At 24.2% G+C, this 23731-nt stretch overlaps 1 protein-coding gene across 2 annotated transcripts in view; it reads left to right on the top strand.

Annotated features, from left to right (window-relative positions):
* Positions 1–23731, top strand: part of LOC112599367 — a 190777-nt gene that overhangs the window by 80000 nt on the left and 87046 nt on the right. The window lies entirely within an intron of this gene.

The raw sequence follows: 23731 nt of genomic DNA, 5'->3' as shown, positions 1-23731 counted from the left end.
GAGGATTTCTGGCAAACGTTAAAGTATATGTTATGATGTGCTATTACGCGGAAAGAAACCATTTTGTTGATAAAATAACGTGTCAGCAGATAAGTAGATATTTGTCTAAATATATATATATATATATTTAGTACCCCATAATTTATTTGTTTGCTTTTGGTGCTGACCTTAAAAGTATAAGTACTTTGCTCGACTTGCATATACCTGCATATGAACTGTTGAAAGATTCCACTTGTATTTTGTTTGGTGAGGATCTCTTGATATTTGTCTCAGTATAGTTATAGTACAGAACACGATAAATATTTACTTCTGGCCCTTTTTATCTCTAACCATATTAATTTTGTTTACACACTTTCTATATAACTCTCGGTAATTCATTTATTATAAATTATTGTTAAGTAAAATATCAATAGAATATTTTTTTTAAGTTTGCAGTACGCAAATAGTTTATTGTTAAGTTTCCAATAATACGGGCTTAAACGTATGTAAACAAATAGACAAATTGAGTTTACCTAAAGTGTAATTTGTGTAGTGTTTTATCACTAAGGTTTCAAACACTAAACACATCAAAAATTGTTTTAAATTTTACAACAAAAGTCCCAAAATTACTTGAGCATATCACCTTAAAATTATGTCCATATACCTCTATAAATTCGTAAGCAGTCGTTAAAATTATTCCTCGCGGCGCCATTTTCGAATACATATCAGGCTTGTGGTTGTACAGGTCTAGCGATTATATATGTTTGACTCATAAAATATTCATAGAGCGCATATATACCACCACTTCAATACCAAGATCCACTTGACTTGTTGAAAGTTACCCATAGATCATTATTATTTAGTCCAATAATCTTAAACTACAATATTTGAAGATCTACAGAAAATTTTAAATTTAAATCTTAATTTTTTTTTTTTTTTAAATAATAGACAAAATTATAACAGAATTATTTGTTGATTAGAAATAAAGACAAATATTTATACAATTTTTAAATTAAATATATTATATTTTGTATATGGGTTTAAATATTTAACTTTGTGGCCGTGTCTATATAATGTATGTTAATATTTGGTAAAATAATTTTTACCAAAAAATCACATTTTTAAATAATGATGTTTATTTTTTATATAAAATGTATAGTATAAATTAAAGAATTTCACTTGTTTTATTAATTTATTAGTTTATATTTAAAATACAATTCTACAGTATAAAAAAAAAAAACTTAAATAATTTTTTTAAAAATAAACTAAAATATAATTATTTGATTTCATACAAAAGTACAAAACCTTACAATTTTAAAGTAACTAAATATATACTATTATTTTTTTATTAACAGCAATATTTATTTCATTTATAAATAATAAACACTTTGTGGGAATAGAGTACAAATATAAATTACATATAAGGATATACAATTACAGTATAAATAAATAGTTAATACAATAATAGATTTATATAATATAGAACTTATATAAATAAAAAGAGGCGAAAAAAACAGATATATAAAAATTTAAAGCCAAAGAGTATAATATTTTTTTAAACAAAATTTAAAATATGAAAAGTATGAAAAATAAATCAAAGTTTTCAAGCTTTTTTCCTAATGTTAACATTTATTTAACTAGTGTGAAAAAATATAAACAATGCTTTTAGAATGATTCACCTAATGTGAAGAGATAATAAATAATATATTTTAAACAGTCTTATACATTTTATTCATCAGAACTGGTAGTTATGTCTGATAAAAATTATTTTGTATTACGGAAATTAATGTTTGCCTATCACGAAGTTGCATTATAAAATGATCAACATTAAAGAAAACACGCACTGGCCATTACCAATTGGGTTGTCTGTTTTGATATTATTATAGTTAGGTATTAATTTGTCAATATCATCTTTTAATCAGGTACTTATTTGACTGGTTTGTGTATAAAAAAAAAAAATAAAATTAACTTCTGTGTATTACAATATATTCAACATAACAATTTAATATAAAATACTATACCTACTGTAAATGTGTACAATATTTTGTCTACAGATAATTTTTGTTATGTATCTAGTATCTAGCATCTATTATTTATCTTGTTTTGAATTAATGGTGGTTTGGTATGCAATTAAATATCATAAAATTTACTGAATTACAATTTAAAGAAATTAAAATATTAAAAGATTTATAAAATTAAGTTTTACTGTTTTTAAATTTACAAACCAAAAATAATTGCTCGTTTTTAAATAAACAATTTTAAAACTACGGTTAAAAATTGTGGAAGGTAATTTAAATGTTTATACAATTTACTAAATACACATACTTATTTACAGAGAGTGAACTTAAGTATAAAACGCTAATTATAAAAATATTTAGTTCAAATTTTAAATAATTGCTAAACATTATCATTTGATCTAGTGTGGGGGGTCGCGTTGACCCCTATAACACCAAAACAGTCATTAGCTACTCAACTATATTAGCAATTATTATTAAATTAAATTTAACCTTAGACAGTCATTAGTCCTTCCAAGTTTAAAACTTTAATTGTGCATTGATGCATAAAACTATGTAATATATTTTATAATATTAACTTCTTGAATTATAACTAAGTGATAGAAATTTATACATAATATTTCATTATACATTTTGCAATACATATTTGATTGGAATTTAAAAAAAAAAAATTACTATGTATTCTAATAATAGTTATATTTTTAGTATATCAATATTATTATTATTATTGTTTTATATGGATGTATGACTTCAAAAAATAAATTAAATAATTCAACTAAAATAACTGATATTTTCGATAAATTATCTAAATTTTCTATCAAATAATAATTTATGTACATCGGCCAATTGTATGTCAGTTGATAAAATTGACTTTGAGCTCGTGTATGATTTAACTTGAAACATGTATAAAATATAATTAGTGTTTGTATTAAAAGTATGTATGTAAGTGTTCGTTTCAAAATATAACCAGGATTAAAATAAACAACAACATAATTATAATACTATATTATGAAAGTAAATGTGTTATAAATATTATTATTATTATTACTATGAGTTACATCCACGGTGTATTTTGTAATTCAAACAATATTTATTTTTTTGTAATCGAATTGATCGTATTCCATCAAACGTACACAAGGTGCCTATAATTAGTTTTTTTTTTATGATTTAATGAGAAATTACTTTAAATAAAACTTGCAGATTATAATAAACTTATATTATAGGTGTGTCAATGCCTATATTGTGACAAAACACTTTCAACCAGGTTATCAAAGCGTGAGGTAAAACCGTAAACGACTTTTAAATAATATTTTGTTTTCGACAATAATTCAAATACTTATATGAAAATTGAGCCGATTGGCCAAAAAAAAAAGTTGTATTTAATACAATTTTCTATACTCATATATATATATATATTACTTCTTATGGATACAAAAAAATCTACTACACCAGATATTTTGTTATCACAGTATATTAATTTTGAGCTGCAGTAAGTTATTTTTTCTTTTTCTTTCCTATATCATTACTTACATACTTAATTTTTACTGTGATCGATAATAATGTTATATTTTTGTTTACTTATAAGTTATATTCTATTTAGAAATTCACTATTTCTACATATTGCCGTTTTGATGATTAATTTAACTAAAAAGATATATTTTTCTATAAATTATAGTTATATTATTATTAATTTTTGTTATTTATTGGTTAAGTATATCCACGTATTTTCAAAAAAGGTCACCCTTTTTTTTTAACACGATGTTACTATTTCATGATGTTTTACCTGGTGCGTATTTTTGATTTGCCAAATAAAATATAGACTGACATATTTTATGCCATAATATAATATTAATCTACTGAAGAGAATATTTTGTTATTATATTAACATACTTGACAAATTTTCCTTGTATTGAGTTTGTGTAATTAAAAGTTTTTAAGCTTTTTTAAACACTTCTAACTTCCAAAAGGTTCTTCAATGAAAAGTTAAAAAATTTTAGTAGTAAAACTATGAAAGGTTTAACTAAATATTTTAACAGATTTACACATAATTTTCATTTAATATTGTCTTTCATAAAAATATCAATAACAAGTTTCGGTGCGAACTTAAATTTTATATACTTACGATGGTGGAAATTAAACTACAACACACCAATAAGCAAAAAGTATTTAATTACTTATTTGTTTTTTTATTTAGTATAAACAACTAAAAATAGTAATAATTTCCTACCTAGTTGATTTTTTTACCGTTGTATGGCCAATTACAATGGTACAAGAAACTAAGCAAGTTATAAAATATAAGTGTTAACATCATAATATTGTGTTGTTAGTTTTAGTATAATATAAAAACATTTAAAATAAAACATTATATACATAATATAATTTAAGTGATTTATAGTAGATACTAAAATAGAGTATAATATAATTTATGGCCTTACTCGGAAGTATTGAATATCGTAGCATATTTTAGTTACTCATCACTTTTAATAGTAGGACATTCATAAAAAAAGTTGGATTAACAGGCCTTTATATTTACTATAGAAATACCAAAACGTACCAGTTAAAACTTTAGTGCACAATAATTTTATTATAACATAAACTCGTGATAATAAATTAAAAAATAAAAATTTAAATAATAAAATAATTAATGAATAAAGAAAAATAAGTAACGATAGCTTGATAACAAATTTAAAGTTGAAAGTCTGTATTTGCTATAGGGCTTTGTTATACACCTACATACAATTTTATGTAGAAGAATACAGGAGAAAATGTATCAAGTCTAGTGTGAAAGAACTGAATAAATATGTTTAATACAGTACAAAAATTACAATTTTCAGGCATCTGTGCAAAAATATTGTAGATGCCTTTGTCCGTTGACATTATTAACCACCTAAGTACCATTTGAAACCAAAACTTTTCAAGTTTTTATTAAATCTTATAATAGTAAATAAAGTTCATAAAATTATGTTTAGATAAGGAGATTAGTGAAACTTGAAAGTACTTACGTTTAAATAAGAAAAAGTTATTGAAATAGGGGAAAAATTTAAGCACTACTTTAGTAACATAGTCATCTATTATTAATAAATCTAAATTATTAAAGTAACACTATATATTAGTATAATATTATTGAAACAATTCACAACAACTAATATATATATATGAACTACAATATATTTTACCGGTGTGCCAATTGGTATAACGGTAAAACCATCAATTATTGTATGAATAATCTCTTTTTGTTGCTGTTCAACGCAAATTGATTGTGCAATGTTAATGTGTTATGGTAAAAGTTAAATGTGTTTGTTTTAGCAAAATAGGGTGTTATGATAATATTATTATTTATTATATTCTTTTGTTATGATTTATAAATTCATAAAAAATTATTTTTATCGAATATTATACTATAATAATATGCTACTAATATTTAAAAATAATATTTTAGTAATTGCCAAGAATTATTTATTTTCAAAAAAAATATTTGGGTAAAATGTTATGTCATTTTAGATAAATAATAATAATAATAATGATAATAATTCTTATTATAAAAACTGGTATGCTCGTATAATATAATATGTGAGTCTCTATTTGCGTCATTGACGATAACACTGTACTTGCGCGTTAGTAACCTCAACTCCTCATGTTTTGCGAAAATCGTTTGATTAAAAATTATACAACACAATGGACGCGGAGAAGAATGCAAGCAAAGACCGCGATTTCCATAAATTTGTTAACTGCAAATGTAAATTATAGTGGTTAACCTTTTCGCGATTACGTGTACTGTATACAAATAGTGGTTTACATTTGTCAAATTTACAATATCATAATATAGATTATTATACTATTATTACTTTACTATTCACTATACATATATATGTATATATATGTATAGTGACGTTATTCGTTATTGAATAACTGTGATATATATATTTGTTGGTCAAGTATTTAAGCTTATGATTTTTTTCAACATTTATTTGATTTTTGATGATTTTAATATTTAATGTACAAACGCGAACAAAACTGAAAAGAGGGAGAATTTTAGCTTTGCCAAAAATTGTATTTATAGTTTTCTAAGGACAAGTTCTCACAAAACTTAAAAAAAAATATGAATCATACATGAATTTATTTTGGCGATTCTTGAAACCCCGCATGAGAAGAATATACATTAATATGATAGATTCGCAATGATATTCGATCAGTTTAATGATAAATGTACTTTTAATATTAATGCTCTAACCCCTGTAACTTTAAAATCTTATACGTAACCATGCGTATAAGATCATGTGCTACAGTTGTGAGCGGGTAACCGCAAAAATTGCCATCTTCATCGTCGCGGGTTTATACTCGTTTCGCGATCAGACGTTTACGCAATTGCGTAATATATTTTACAGTGCAGTGATACGATAAAGTCTCGTGCTGTAGTGTGTACATCTTATTACAGTTTATATTTGGTAGCATCCAGACTTCCGGGCTGACGAAACGTATCATCTGTTTCATTGGGATTACAAACAGTGGATGGTTGATATTATGGACGACATCATGTACCTAGCTATATTTTCATTATTCACAACTTATCATTATTTAAAAACTAGGAAAAATTCACAAAATGTATCTACATGCTATTTTGCGTGTGCATGGAAGTTGGTACATGTAATATCCAAGCTGGTTATAAAATTTAATTAAGCGACCACGCCAAATCGAAATAAACGATATAATACACGTGGCACGAAGTACTGAAATAATAAGTTGTACTGCAACTACTACTACCACCACAAATGTTATACGGACGAGAAAACAAATTGTATCGTTCGTAGACTGTAGTGCTTAATATATTATATTGTAAGCTATGAAGACTGTAGTAATTGGATGGTTGTTTTTGCGACGTACCGTGTCGGGGCATCATTTGAAATAATCGATGTTCGGCTGAATCAGCATATTGTATCATAATATTATCAAATCAATTAGGTATTACATGCTGTTTAATGTTTTTTTTTTTTTTTTTTTTTTATCGAGGGTGACCGCCGATGATAAAGCACACCGTTTAAATTGTTGGTGCTTAAGTGCACTCGTATTAGTTTGTTATTCAAACTTTGATAGTGTGTACTGTGTATACTACTAATTTTTTTGCACGCCGTTCCAAATTACGTTGGTACTGACTTATAAGCTAATAATAATAATAATAATGTATGCTATTATATTATGATTATTTTTTAGATACATAGTACATAATATCTTAGGCTAATATTAATTTAAAATATCATATAACTATACTTAATCATTGAATTCAAATTTAAATTTAACGCATTCATTACAGTTACTCAATAAAATTAGGATGTACACTTGAAAAATACCACTCAGTAGCTAAGCGAGTTCTCGGGTTATCGTGTTGTTTTATATAATATTTTATTATTTTTACGATAATATTCAAAGCGACATTGTTTTAGCGTATAAATTTGAACTGTGCATACTAATATAACAGTAGTGGCACTGGTTTTATAATGTAATTCATTCCTCGTATTTAATTTTAAATGCATATTTGATTTTGTTAAAAATAAGTTAAACGACCAATCAAAGTTGTATGCACAATCCCAACTCTAAACTCATAAATAGTAATGTGTCATTAATATTTTATTATGGTTAGTTTGTTGCATACTACTTTTGTTTGACATCATTTGGGTTCCAAATAAAAACGTTTGTAGCTGTTTTATCTTTTTTAAATTGCCTAGTAGCATCCCGGATTTTAAAATCTTAAATTATTTATTACACATGATTATAATATATTGTACTACCACTTACTAAAATAAATAAAAATTACTTACACATTCTATATTATAAAGATTCGATTTTATTATATTATTTAAAATACATTTTACATTATGCATTTATATCTTTTTTTTTTTGAGAATAAAACAAAATAATAACAATTTAAATTTTAAAATATTATATACTTAATTTTAATATTTATAATATTTTATGATATATAGGTACACAAAAAAAAAAAAAAAAAATAAATAATAATATACAAACATTGTTTTAATATAAACTTTAATAACATATAGTGCAGGCTAAAAACCTATGTTGTTGAAGTTTTTATAAACTATGAATAAAAAAATTTTAATTAATTATAAAAATATGCTATATTTTATTTATTTGATAAGTTTGCAGGGAAAATTATTTACTAATTAATATTGTAGAATATTATATAAGTATTATTATATCACTTCGTAACTTTATATATGACATTAAGAATATATTAATAATTTATTTAAAAAATATTTACTTAGGTATGTATAAAAATTCTGTATAATTGTGTAATAATTTAAACATATCTAAAGTTTAAAATTATTTTTAATTTATAATTGTGTTACTTTGTTAATAAATATGCATTAGTATGACTTGAGTAAAAAAAATAGTTTGAATTTAAAATTAAATGCTTTACATGCTTATCGTTTTGTGGGCTATAGTTTTTATAAATTATAATTGTAGGTAAGAAAAATAATAGAGTTGAGTATTGTCTTAAAATCAAGACACAAGTCTTGATGTGCTAAATAAATTTTACTACTTGTTAATTTTAAAATTTTTTTAAAAAAAGTGTAGTATGCAATTGTTATGTGGCGTGAAGACCCTGTGGCCTGTAGCTTTAGGTTTTATGTTTCAACGTATCATGAAGGTGAGCAGGTTAACAGTAAATTCATCATAGAAGTCTATCTTCTGATTTCTTTACAATGATATTTATTTATTATGTGAATAATTACAATTATAAATGTACAGTGCGTACATGAATTTCGTTCACTTCGAAACAGGTGAAATTTTTTATAAAACAACTAATGTGCCAATGTCCGTGGTAAGTTAAAATAAAAATGTATTCTATTTCTAATAAAGTAGTAGATTCTTTATGTTCCAATCATGTTCAAATGGGAGACACATGTTCGCGTATTGATCGTTTTCAAAACAATTTATAGGTTGGTCGATATAAATAATGACTAACTACAATAATATCGACAAACTTGTACTGCGATGATTATAATATTTCTAATTGAAAATATAAAATTATTCATCATTAATAATCCAGTGAAATGACAGTAACTACAATAGGTTTTTGTTTCACACGGACAATGGCCACTAAACACGGACTATCATAATCCACGCGATAATCAAGCTAGCTATACATATATTATTCAAATAATTAGTACGTAACTCATAAGTCAAAGGGATAAAAAAATAAATGTTATTATTTTATTGTGGTATTAAAAATTAACAGTTAGTTAGTCGATTTCTGTCATACGGTTAACTGAATTATTTTTTTCGCTTGCGTCTTATTATTGTACGCCACCGCATATTTTGTGCTGCTTATTTAATTAATTGATATTGATCTTTCTTGTCCTAATAATACATTAAGATGACCATACTTAATCAAAGCATATTCCTTTTGTCAAATATAAAGAAAGAGAGAGAGATCCATCCGCTATTTAATTAAGTTATATTAATCAGTATTGAGTAGTATTCTTCCACTCACTCCTGCGAGATCACCGCGGTTGACAAACTACACCATCACACTGAATTATACATAACATGTGTTTTCATGTGAGTACAATAAAATTATTGAGTTCAGCGTATCTTATTATTATTATTACTATTATTGACAACCGTTGTTGTTAGACGATTTGTAACATAATATATAGCGACATCTATTGTCGAAGTTACGGATTTCTTTTTTTGTGCGAAATGGACACGATAATAATAATCGCAGAAGATAGCGCTGTTTGGTTGACATTTAGGTATTCTTTGATGCAATAATTTTTATATTATTAATGTTAATCTATTTTCTCCGTTAAAGGATAACATAAATGGTTACAAATATATAAGTCTTGTTTTTACTAGTGCTGGATTCGGACTGTTGTCGCCGTTTATCAACAAATCACTGTATAATAAACTTCTGCACGAGATAAGTATCCTTGTGCATAATGTAATATTGTATAGTGTTTTAATAGTTTATATATGGTTAACTTTTTAGACTATGAATAAAATCTTGAAAATTAATGCTTATATTAATGTGTCGTTGTTTCAAGGTTTTATGTGTAAAGAAATATTTTATTTTTATAGCGTACGCTGAGAAATAAATGATTAACTTTGTTATCTTGTATGTCACATTACAGTATTTAGGTTCCTACTAATTTACTTTTAGTTTAGACAACATATTAAATAAATATATCTATATTTAATTAATACAAATAAGCTTATACATTTCGAGGTTAAACTTTTAAATAAACTTTACATAGTATAAAAAATATTTGTTTACTATTATTAGTATAATAGTTACATAATATGGCAATATAGCATACATGTTATATTGCACTCTTTAATTATAAAATAACATTTATAATTGACAATTAATTTTATAAATTAATCACTAAAAACATTTCCTTAATGATACCCTCTACTTAAAAATTTTGAAATGAAAATGGCCTTTTTTGTAAACTTTGTGTTAAAAGAATGTTCTATGGTTAGTTTTTTGAGATTTGTACGTTTGTTTTACTTATAGTTTAATGAACAAATGCAAATGAATGTTATTTTAAAATGTAACGTCTTAATATTTATTATATAAAATAAAGTATTATATGTATATTATATGTTTATATACAATTTTAAATGCATTTCAATTTTAAGTTTAATCTATATTTTTTTATAATTTAAACTAACGATGTTTTTATGAATTTTTAATAGGTTTTTAAATAAAATATTCAAGTTTTGTTAAATTTAAATATTTATTGTAATAATGTTTACTGTTTATACAATTTTTCAAGTGTATGTTTCAACAGTATTGTTAAATATATTCATTTTTTGTATTTAGTTTAATTCATTTATATTATGTTTGTTTGCATAAATCATAATAATTATGGGAATGTGCTCTACAATAACACAATTTTAATAATTTGAATAAAATTGTTCAGCCTAACATTATGTAAACTGGAATATATTTTAAATTATATGTATGTATATTTTCACTAGTTATATCGTTTAATATTAGATTGAAATAAACAATATAGCCTATATAATTATAAAACCATTGTCAATTTATGTATAGCTTTGTAAAGAGTCGCAGATGGTCTATACATAGTGTTTAATATTTATGCCTGTACAAATGTATAATGTATATGTCCATTGTCCAATCATAAATCAAGGTATAAAAATTAAACTTCACATAATTACGTAGCAATTATTGTAACAGCATACAAATCTCATGAATTATTCAAATTCATTCTGGGACACTAAGATGATATTAACGAGGAGCGTTTTTCTTATAAAAACTAACGAAACCAAACATGAACTGATGAACTAAATTTGCTGTATCACTCACTTGTAAGACCAAAACAACAAATACGGGTTAGGCAGTATTTTGATAGACGTAATAACGCACATCAATAAAATATTCTCTCGCTTCGAAAACATTTTAACTGTTGTAGACGAAACATATTTTGTAATATTTCAAATATAGCATTAATGATTTACTAGTTACTGCAGGCGATCATATAGCAACACACCAATAAACACGTAGTTGCTTTGATCTTTCGCGTAAGGGTGGACTAATTAGTTTAACCCTTGACGGCTGCCTCCCTAACAATCAGCTATGAGCGTCAAATCAAATTAAGTATTTTATATATCATTAATGATAAATTTGGTAATTTTATAATTTGTGTTGTAAGATACGTCTTAATACATTGATCAGTATAATATGTACATCTTAACACTAAGTGGGAAAGAACTATTTATTGATGGATGGCGTGTACACTCTTTAGAAAACCATTTTCTATCAGCAATCAAACTAAAATCAGCACTGCAGTAGTATTAAAGATCACAATTATTAATTGTATGGCTAATTATTTCGAATAAAAACTATTCTTTATATTATACCTTTTAAATAAATGAGTGTTCTTTGATAAAATACTCACTCATTTTAATATGTACACCATAAATTACAATATTTATTTTAAAAAGTATTTCATAAAATAAATGGTTTGTATTCAATATATTTTTATTTTTTTTATTTAATTCAAGAATAAACACTGAAGGTGACACCACTGTTATAAAAATAAGTATTTCATAAATTATTTCTTAATGAAATATAAATATAATTAAGAAATTTTGTGCATCAAGAGTTTATAAACAGTAAAATATATAAACTATACGTTTTTTATATAGGGTTTTAATTTTAAAAAAAAAATACATAATGATTCATTAATTATAATTTTCCTCGAGTCCAAATATATATATATAAAAAAAAAATGTAATTCACATTTTTTCAAACATTTTAATTTAAAATGTATTTGAATTCATCAAATTTTAATTGCAATCACAGATTATTGATATTTTAATACTTGATATATAGATAAGGTATTTGGATATTCATGATACTCAGACAATAATGCCCCATAAAATTCTGAGTCCAATATCTGCCCAACATCATCTCTTCTGTTATTTTCAGACCCGTTACAGATTTATCATTACTTTTGTCAATTGCCGCATCATATTCGTAACCAGTTACTATATCTAGCTCTATTCAGCTGAAAAAATACGCCGGATAGAAAACCTTCGTAATACTACCGCAAATATAGTATGCGACGGCTGTCCTTACAGAAATTTGGTCACGTGGTAAATCGTTTTACAACGGCAATCGATTCATCTGTAATCTTAACTACTTGCGACACATAAAATATAATGTCATTTTTATAAGCTCTTTAGAGCTATCCAATTTATCGACCGCCAATGTAACCTGTATGGTTGCGTGACATATATTGCTCTGTGGCCACAAGTCATTAGTATTTTGGAAACTCAGTTTTAAAAACACAACCACATCGACGTTATCGTGGACACAGCCCCTCAGGGACTCAAATTGAGGTAGAATGAGAACACGCTACATCGGAGCCTGATTAGTTACGTTTGATATGCCATCCCACCGTTATATTTTTGTAATCATTATCAACACATCTATTATTTTATATACAAAAATGTAATACGTATTATAATAGTAATTTTGTATTATTTCTTAATTAACCTTGTGGCTTAATCATAATTAGTTTTTTTTTTTGAATTTTATAAAAGGTTGTGTTTTTATATACAAAATTACTATAAAATATTTATATATTGCGTGCTCAAAAGCTTATGCTCACATGGTGTTTTACGTATGTCGAAGTATATAAAAGCTGCGTGTGTTTAAACCGTGTTAAATATAAGTACATTTTTTTTTTTGTTTTTCAAAAATTCGATAATGGATCATTGGATGTGATGATGTGATGTATTCAATGGATGATTAAATTTTTCGCAGTATGTACACTAGGTGTAATACGAAATTATAAAGTATGCAGTGATAGTAAAACATTGTTAGAGTATTTCTATTTTATTCAATATGATATATATATATATATATATATATGTTTTATTATTATGTGTGAAATAAAATAGAAATACACTAATGGCGTTAATAATTCATTTATAAATTATATATTTATACATGACAAACGCGTGTTTATTTGTTGATTTATGATTATTTTATAAAATCTATAGCTATTTTATTATTTTTGAGACTGCTGCATAATAATATACCTGGACCGAAATTATATCAATCTATTACCTGTCATATACAAGGTCAATGGTTAAGTAAAAAATATTATATTAACAATTCAATATTTTTTTAAAGTGTACTCGATATAACTAATTGTTTCATTTAATTATCAACATAAAAATCCTTTTATATTCTTATATTTGTTATTAAAATGTACAACTATTAAAATGCATCAGATATAGATAACGTTTTATAGTTTTTATCACGTAATAGTTAACTGTATGATGAAAATATGTTATATTTTATTAAAAAAACAACAAGCCGGATAAGAGTCGTAGATTTTGATAGTTAGGTTAAGTGGAATATTTTAAAAGGTAACTTTACTAAGTAAAAATGAGTTTGGATCGATTCAGACCGATGTCATATGGTTTGATTGATTTTTTATTAGAAAATCAATGATGACTGAGAAATTTGTCCTAGTTCCCTACTATATATGTTTATATTCTTATATGCATGCATAAAATATAAATAATATATCAAAAATCAGAAATAAACACTCTAAAATTTATATTATTTAAACTGTAATTGCATGTAGTATAATGAGTTGTAACATACGTATAGCCGTTTGTAGGTACACAAAAAAAATTCTAGTAGATATAACAGTAAATAATAGCATAACAAATATAAAATATTGCATATTTGTTATATAATATTTCTAAAAAAAAAAAAAAAAAATAATAATAAATTTATACGTTTAAAATCTGATGGATACTTATTATTTTATTAACAGTTGAAATAATAAAAATAAATAGTTAAGATGTGTTCTATTTTTAAATATATCTTAGTAGTTTATTCTATAATTTATTAATTGAAAATCAGTAGTCATAACTCGTTAGGTGGACATTTTTTCGTAATAAAAATATTTATAAATGATTTTGAGCACCATGATTTCATTTTTTGATAAATTGCTTAGTACACTCCAAAATATTTCCTATTATATTTAATAGTTTTTTAAATTATTAATTTCAGTAGGTATCTACTAAAATAAATCACTTGCTAAATACTTATGTTAATTTTACGCTATTGTAGTGCATTAAAATTACTATATACTTTCATAATAATATTATACTGTTTGAACAGGAGTTTACCTAAGTTTGTTCATTGATGCAGTGTAAATATTATTACATAACACGAATATATATATATATAGATTATACACATTATATTATTATATTTTAATAAATAATACGTTGTAATAATACAATGCATGCACAATATGAATTTTCACATGTTTACTGTTATATTTATACATAGCGATGATTTACGATAATCAGTAGTTAAAGTTTCAAGTGTACAATGGATTTTTAAATATACTACAATTTATTTGGTTTAAGGTTTTATTAAAAATCCAATACAAGCCTTATCAATAATATTAACGATTTAAATATGATTTATGTTAATTAGGTCATTATAGTTGTTTATTGTCTGCCTAATCAAATTTTTCGATTTATTCTAAAATAATAATTAACCATAATGAGTTTTTAAAAGGGTTTACCGTAAAAAAAAGATAGTATGAATACAAAGTTTTGGTTCAATTTGTATACAAAACTTGATTACATCTGTCGATAAAATTATATGTTATATTATTTATTAATACATACATCGTATATATATATATAAATATATACAGAATATAATGAATATTTCCACGCTAAATCGATACGATTTAATATAAAACGATAAATAACTGTTCAATTATTTAAATAATATATTATTTAGTTATCTTTATACTAAATTTGTGTGCCTTAACGATACGATGTATATCATAATATTATGTAGTTCTGTGAAGATAATAAAAATAAAATATTTCATTAATTTTGTGTTCAACAGATTTATTATATGAATGCGATTCAAAGCTATTTATTATGCAAAAATAAATCTAAATATTGTAGATCGGATATTTAAGGTTTATTTATCACATTCAGTAGGTATGACGAAATAAAATTACCAAGTTAGAGTATTTTGACAAATAGTAATACTGCAGAACTTTCAAAGCACCTGCTCTTCACTTTTTCCGCTTTACCATACATCCATAATTTCATTAAAAAATAAAAATTATATTCCAATATTCCTTTTATAATAACACATTATACATTTAATTTATAACATATTTCTATAGTCTTAATACAAAAATAGAATTTTTAATTGGAAGCTTATTTGAGTATAAATATTCATATTTTTGAATTCACACAAAGTAATTTCAAGTTCAATTTCCAACAATAAAACGTACGATAAAGGCCTTCAGACTGCAATGTTATGTATTCTGCATCCTTTGCAATATTATTATTACGGCGCTGGTCATGCCGCAATACAACTTAAAACTGTAAGTACGTGTATTGAGTATATTATAAATTATATAAGCTTCACTCAGTCAAACACAATAATATTAGGTTTCTATATAATATATAAACACATTAAATGAAAATAATATTACAATGCATTATGATGGTTAATTCCAAAGAATTACGTCTATTTCATCATAAACATAGGTACTATGTATGTGAATTTAATATAGAGCACGCCAAGTAATGGGGGTTTGCACGGAGTTATAGAGGCATAAACACGTCCATTGTTTATAACAAAGTGAATCTGAGTTGTAAATTGATGAACGCATACAAGCGCATAAACATTTATATTTATGGACTAAATAGTACTACTCAGAAAAGGGAGTGAGGGGTTAAAACATCCGTTTAAGAGACAGGCTTAGTCAGGGGATTTTACAATAATTGGAACAGTGAATGTAATTAACGATGAATACACAAGCACAAAATTTAATTCGTTTCAGAAAACGCATTACGTATATTATTATAATCTATCACTACCATGCGTGTGTATGATTTCTTCAAACAAAAAGCTGAAAAAAATTGTATTTCATAATTCATAATATATCATTTGTAAGTATGTGCATATAATTAATATCAATAAATTTGTCGAAAGAAATGTAATATTGTTTTAAACTGTAATTACCCATAAATTATAGAAGACACGTCATTTTAATTTTTAATATAATATAATATGTATGGATATTAGATATGGTATGATTTTTAAATATTTAAAATTTACAGATTTATAATTACATTTTTAATAATCTTATATTTATTATGTGCATAACCACTATAACACACATATAACTACTATTGCAGATAATTTAGAAATATTATGTATTTTATTAATTTGTAAATATCGTATATTATTGTGTTTTCTTACCACTCTTGTCATAATAAATAGGTGATACATTATGTAGACAATAATATTCATGTATAAGAAATACTTAGAAATTTTGTTCGCGTTTTGAATATTTTGAGTATGTACCTAGTTATTTCTACACAACCCCGCAGTTGTGAATTATTACGTAGTAAATTACGTGTACATATTATGTATGTTTTCATATTATTATTACCTGTATCTACGATAATAGTGAGTCTAGTGGGATGTCTGCATTTTGTTACCACAGCCTTTCAACACCAATGCCTGGCTTTATGTTATACTTTATAAATAAATCATTTCAAAAACAGAAAAAAAAGATTAACGTTAAACGCCATTAGCGTTTCTTGTTTATATCATGCGTATTGTATATATATACTTGTTTCAGCTTTTAGAATGATCATAACACAGAATTTCAAAATACCTCGTGAAAACACATTATTATATGACCTTGCTAGCTTTTAAAACGATACAATTTTTGTGTCAGATCGATGTGGTTGGCCATCAAGTGATGTGTTCGAGAACAATCAAATGCCGAAGTAGAAGTATACTAAACTGTAGACTTTATTATAGGAGGTACTTAAATCCTTTTTTATTTTACTGTCTTAGCATTGTATAGTGTTTATATTACAAAAAAAGGAAATAATAATTTAAATGCTAGTCATTTAGAAACACAGTTTCGAGAAGACACATTTTCGACAGATAAATTACATTTTAATTCATTATTTTTGTTGTAATACATTTTGTTTGGCAAAGAAAAAGACCACCTACAAAATTTTAAAATTGATAAAATTATATTATCTTATTATTACTTTAAACTAATTGTGTACATCCATAAAAATTATAAATAAATATATTGAATTTATATTTTTATCACATATTAATATATGCAGTGTAATTATTTTTACGTTTTAGTTAAAATGGATACGGTACAGCGTGTTTAAATAATTAAGAAATTTAATATGTTAAGAAATCAAATATCAGATCAAGCCATAACATTTTTACCATGTAGCGTATAAATTAAAGTCCTTTACTATAGGTATATACTATATACTATGTACAAGTATACACCATAAAATGCGTTTTATTTGTAAGTTCAAAATATGAATTCATTTTTCTACTCGTTAATATCAAAAGCTTATTTTATGTGACAACTATACTTTCAGAACATTCTTGCTGTATATAACAAAGTGCACTTTCATGTAAGCTGTTTTTGAACAAAAGTGTTTCATTTTCACACACATCTCACGCAATAGTTATACATATTAACAAACCGCATGTTCGAAAGAAAAAATGATTATGATCAAATATAAAAAATAAAAAACATTAAACACTAAACAATATACACAATTATTAACATTAGTGCACCTTTATGGGACTTTTATTGATTTATATATTTAGCGTAACATATATAAATTTAAAACACTCTTAATTTGCATATATTTCAAAATACAAGACCAGTAAAATAATTATGTTTAGCCACGTATTATTTTCGTTTATTGTAGTACATACAAAAATATAGTTGACCCATAGACCTGTCAAGTTAACGGGATTCATAAAAATAAAAAATGATCTAAGAGTTTATTATTGCACTTGTGGAGTTATTGGTATGGGTAACACCCTCGTAAAAATAGGGTTGTTTTTCTATCATATTTTTCTTAGACTCTAATTAGCTCATATAATAGCAAACTATTAAGTGTTTTTTGCAAAATAATAAAATGGTTGTAATTAATTGTATTTTATTATCGAAATAAGAACATGGATATGTATTATAATATATGGTCACATTGTATTACTTATTATTTTAGTTTTCGTTAACTACCTAACAACCGTATAACAATATTTTTATAATAATACCAACGATTACTGAAACAATTATAACCTATACAATATATCGTGTATTTTTATTAAAAATATGTTAGATGATGATCAATATTTTTCTATAGATATTTTATAATATAAAGTTAAAATTAATACGATATCTGCATTTTGGATATACAATATGGTTCTTTAATCGATCGATATTCATTATTTTAAAATCTGTTAACTTTTTTGAAATGGTTTTTTGAATACTTTACAATCAAAACAAAGCAACAATTTATATATATATATATATTTATGTAGGAAAATAGTCCGAAAAATATTCTGTTTTCAAATATGATATTAAAAATGTATGTTATCATTTAAAAATTATAATAATTAACTTTATTATAAATTGATATTTAACAAAATGTTATTATATGACGTAAGATTTATAATATAATGTTTACATCTCTTGTATTAACGATCACAGAAAATTGTATCTGGTTTTTAATCGTAAGTTCGTTCGGTCACAACTTCAGCTTAATTATAAACCTATCCATGCCTCTCGTATAATGCATAAATAGGTGACTATGGGGTCACCTTTGAACGTAATATTATGTCATTATTTATTATTGTTATTATTATTATCATTATTGACCACCAGGTATCCATGTTCGTCTGCACTATCTGTGAGTTATTTAATTAGTATAATAATATGTAACACTAAAGCGAAGTATGAAATGTATGTATACCAAATCCTAAACCATGAGACGACATGGACAAGTGTATTGTTTGTACATTTTTGATCACCAGTATCAACAACACAATGATTGGTGAGCACGTATAATTATCATGTCCATTCTATATACCACATATATATCACTATAAAATACAATAGTAAATATTTGTAATGTGTGAGACAACTAGAGAAGTATATACAAATATATAATGTTATTATATCAATATTATAGTTTAGCTTATTCTCAAAAAGAACTCAATTTCAATTAAAAATTGAGTACCTAGCTCTTTCTTTTATCATGTATAAATGCATATAGGTTGTATTATTTAGCAGTAACTCTATTGTAGTGTACTCAAATAATATTATCGATAATAATCTACAGAGACCAGTAATTATTGCCATCAATGGTCCGAATCGATTAAATCGATAAATTTGTTACATTCGTAAATAGTCTCCTTAACTTGAATAATACATATTGTTTTATCCACTGGTATACGATTGGTGACGAAGTATAATGATGAGTATAATGTTATAGTAAATTAAACACGGCGGTAACAATTATTTGAGAACATTTAGAGTCACTAATCACTACTCTCCGAAATAGTATTTAAAATTTCATTTAAATTGGTTTTGTTGAATATAAACAAAAGTGTATAATGATGAAAAAAATCGTATTACTGATTTTTATTTAATGCATACTAATTATTTTGAACGTTTTTAAGAATATGTCACGCCTTAAAAATCACAAAATAATATTTTTTAGATTCTGAACAAAGTGATAAATGTATTGATTTTACAATGATTTATGTTTTTTTTGTATCTGTCATAACCTATTGTGGCAATAAAAATGCTTCGATTTTCAACTAAATATTGTTTAATTTTATTCTCTTTATGCGATTATAAAAATTTATAATTTTTTTCAAGAAATTCGTGTAAAATTACGAAAATGTACAAATTATCTATGCATATATTCGTATTATTAAATATACTTGATAATTTAGACTGACAGACCGTTTTCGTTCAATATCGTTTTTTGTATGCAATTATTTATCATTGTTAAACGTATCCATTAAATGTAGGCAGATAAAGTTATTGAATTCTATAATAATTTTTATAAACTAAATTAAATTATCATATTTACTTTTTATATTATAATCTACCCGGTTTTATTTTTTATTTAAATTTAAATTTATTTTTGACATAATAACAATAAAAATGTTGTCGTTATCAAAATATTTATCTAATATATAAATATATTTATTCTTATCAACTGTTTCAACCATCTATCGGTGATTTAAGCAAAATCACATATCTGAAAACCATGGTAAGCTATTTTATGTACGGCTATCCACTGATGAGAAATTATCCTTTGATGCTGAATTTTAAAGTGATGAGATTTAAAGTGATAAACAATAGCAAATGTCGATTATTATGATATTGGATGAAGACATTTGTCAGGCAGATATTTTTTTGTCCATTCATAGTCCAAGCGTTTTTTGTTGTACATTTGAGGTGTAAATTTTATTTTATGCAACGTTTACAATCGATGAAAATAATATAACGGTTTTTTTTTTTTTTTTTTAATTGCTCTTGAAAATAGTTTGTGACCTAAGTTAATCATTATATTATTATATAAATTTTTACATTTTAATATACTTAAAATGGTTTTTGTAAATTGTATTAATGTTCACAAATAAATGTTTTCATTAATTAATTTAATTGAGGTTTAATTTGATATTAATTATTAATAAATTCAAAAGTAGTATTGTACGTCTTTTATTATTTTTAGCAAAAAAAAAAAAAATTGTGACAACGTCTATTTTTGGTTTTTTATAACTAATTGATGTAAAAAAAAAATAGTATTAAGGAATCTTCTATTAAATTCCCAACTTATTTGATCAAAAAATAAATAATGTTTCCAATATACAATGAAAATACGTTAAGAATAAACAGAAAACTCATTCAGGTGTATAGTAGGTGTCAAGTGTACCTCGTCATCAAGTAGACAATGTATTGATTAATTTTGAATTCAAAAAACAAATTATTGAATCTTAATAATGTTTTTAGGCAGAAGTTTTAAACTGAAATTATACATAACTTAAAATATTGACCTAAATATTCTAAAAATTGTACTGTTTATAGAAAATTAAAATTTTAAAAATAGGGAAATATTTCAAGTATAAACGGTTAATATTTTTAAATAATCATAAGACTACAAATAATGTTATTTGATGTGTTTAAATATCTAATTTTATAAAAATATGAATTTGCATTGTTCATTAATAAAATATATGGCTTTATGTTTTTTTTTATATAATATATATATTCCCGCGAAAAAAAAATTTAGAATTTTGTATTTAATTTTCAACTAAAAAATATAAATTTTTTACTAGAAACTACCAATAAAGTATAAAATCTATTTGTTCTACTGTTCTTAAGGGTATGACACAAAACATAAACACACTATAATACTATTTTAAAACCAATACATTCATCATTTCGCTCAAAACTAAATTGAAACTATAAAAAAATATATTATTAAAATATAAATATGCTCTGATGTTGTGTTATTATTATATAAGCATACATTTTTAAAAAAGGTTCAATTATAAAAAAAATCATTTTTTTTACAGATTACTTATTATTTCTATATTTATATTTGTGTATTTGGAAAAAATAATAAGATCAAAGCATAAAATATCATGTTACCCTTTGTATTGTATTTAAAACTGTTTTCTTAATTAGTTGCTGTATTCTATAGAACACGAATAGAATTACTTCACGTCAAACAGTTTTTAACTATAATATTGTAATCATGCAATACAAATTAGGCGCACTTACACAGAACCACTTATCAAATATTTACTTTAAAATGTTTACCTATATTTTTGATTTTAAAATTTAAATTTTCTAAAGAATAGGTATCTTGGAATTGCCTATTTAAAATCGCCTTGAAAAGCGGGTATAAGAACTCTAAACTGTATAGTTATTTACTATTCATTTTTCGTTATTATTATTATTCACTACCACAAATTTATAATAATGATATTAAAAACGTACTCTAACAATAAAAAACATTTTTGATAAAAATAATTGAGCATTTCAGTTAACGACCGCTTACACACAATGAGTTAGGCCCCATATAAAATAGTTTATGTGAATATTTTTGGTATATACCTATTATTATTGTATTTTCAAATAAATTTAACTCGGTATTGTGTATGCATACTCTCTAATAATAATAAATAATAGTAATTTGTGACTGCTTTTGAATTTTGAATAAATATTCCAAGTGCAAAACATTTTCACTTTTAAAAAAACAAATAAATACATTAGAAACTTTAAATACATTAGTAAAGTATTGTTATATACATATTAATAATGATCTATCCAAATTTTTATAATATCTCTTTAAGCAAGATTCATCATAAATTACCATTAGTGTTTTTATTTCAGAATATGTCATATTAGTTTAGATTTTTCAGCTTTTAAATTTTAAGAACACATTGTCATTTTAGATTCTGAGCAAAGCATTGAATCTATTGATTTAACTATGATGTTTTTTTTTTTTTGTATGTTCTTTTGTGATTATGTTTGTGGGTAGAATCGCGATGAGCGCTTAAAAGTTTCAAAAATACCTTAGAAGATTTCTAAATAAATTAAGTTATATTTTGTTCTTTCAAATTGATAACAAGAAGTGTAATTTTTACAGAGTTTTGGTAATGGTAGTTTTTCAAGTGATAAGATTAACTACTTTATTTTTAAAATTTAATATTATAACAGTGAGCACTATACTAGCCTTTACTAATAAACGAAATGATATAAGTGTCCAAAATATATTGTTTCTTAATGTTTTATTCTAATTTAATTTTTTTAACCATTAGTGTATTACCATTCACCGCACCAAAGTGACACTTTTATTATATATATTATATTATCTTGACTAAATAAAATTTGTCTCATTAAAAAAAATATAAATTTGAAAATATACTTAATGCTTTAAACGAATATTTATACTTTATTATGATTTGTTATCAGTGAGCAATAAATTTATTCTACAGCCAATGAGATTATACCATTATGTATAATGTATATTAAACAAATAAATATAGAATATCAGAAATTTTATTTAGAGCTTGATCATGAATCAAATTTTTATAAATTGATAAACGCTTATAGCTATAGGAATAAAAAAATTCAACAACAAGCATTTAGTACTTAGAAAAAGAAATGTATCATTAACGTATTTAATTTTTACTATTAAACTTTTATGAAACCCAATGGTATGATAATAAAATGCCCAACATTAACAAACAATATTCTTATTAAGCTATTATTCAATAAAATTATGACCATGACATAGTCTGGTTGTATTGA

Source organism: Melanaphis sacchari, unplaced genomic scaffold, assembly GCF_002803265.2.
Source record: "Melanaphis sacchari strain LSU unplaced genomic scaffold, SCAv2.0 Contig50_pilon_pilon, whole genome shotgun sequence".
Lineage (NCBI taxonomy): Eukaryota > Metazoa > Arthropoda > Insecta > Hemiptera > Aphididae > Melanaphis > Melanaphis sacchari.
Note: the sequence above shows the minus strand (reverse complement) of the source record. Positions and strands in the feature narration are given on the sequence as shown.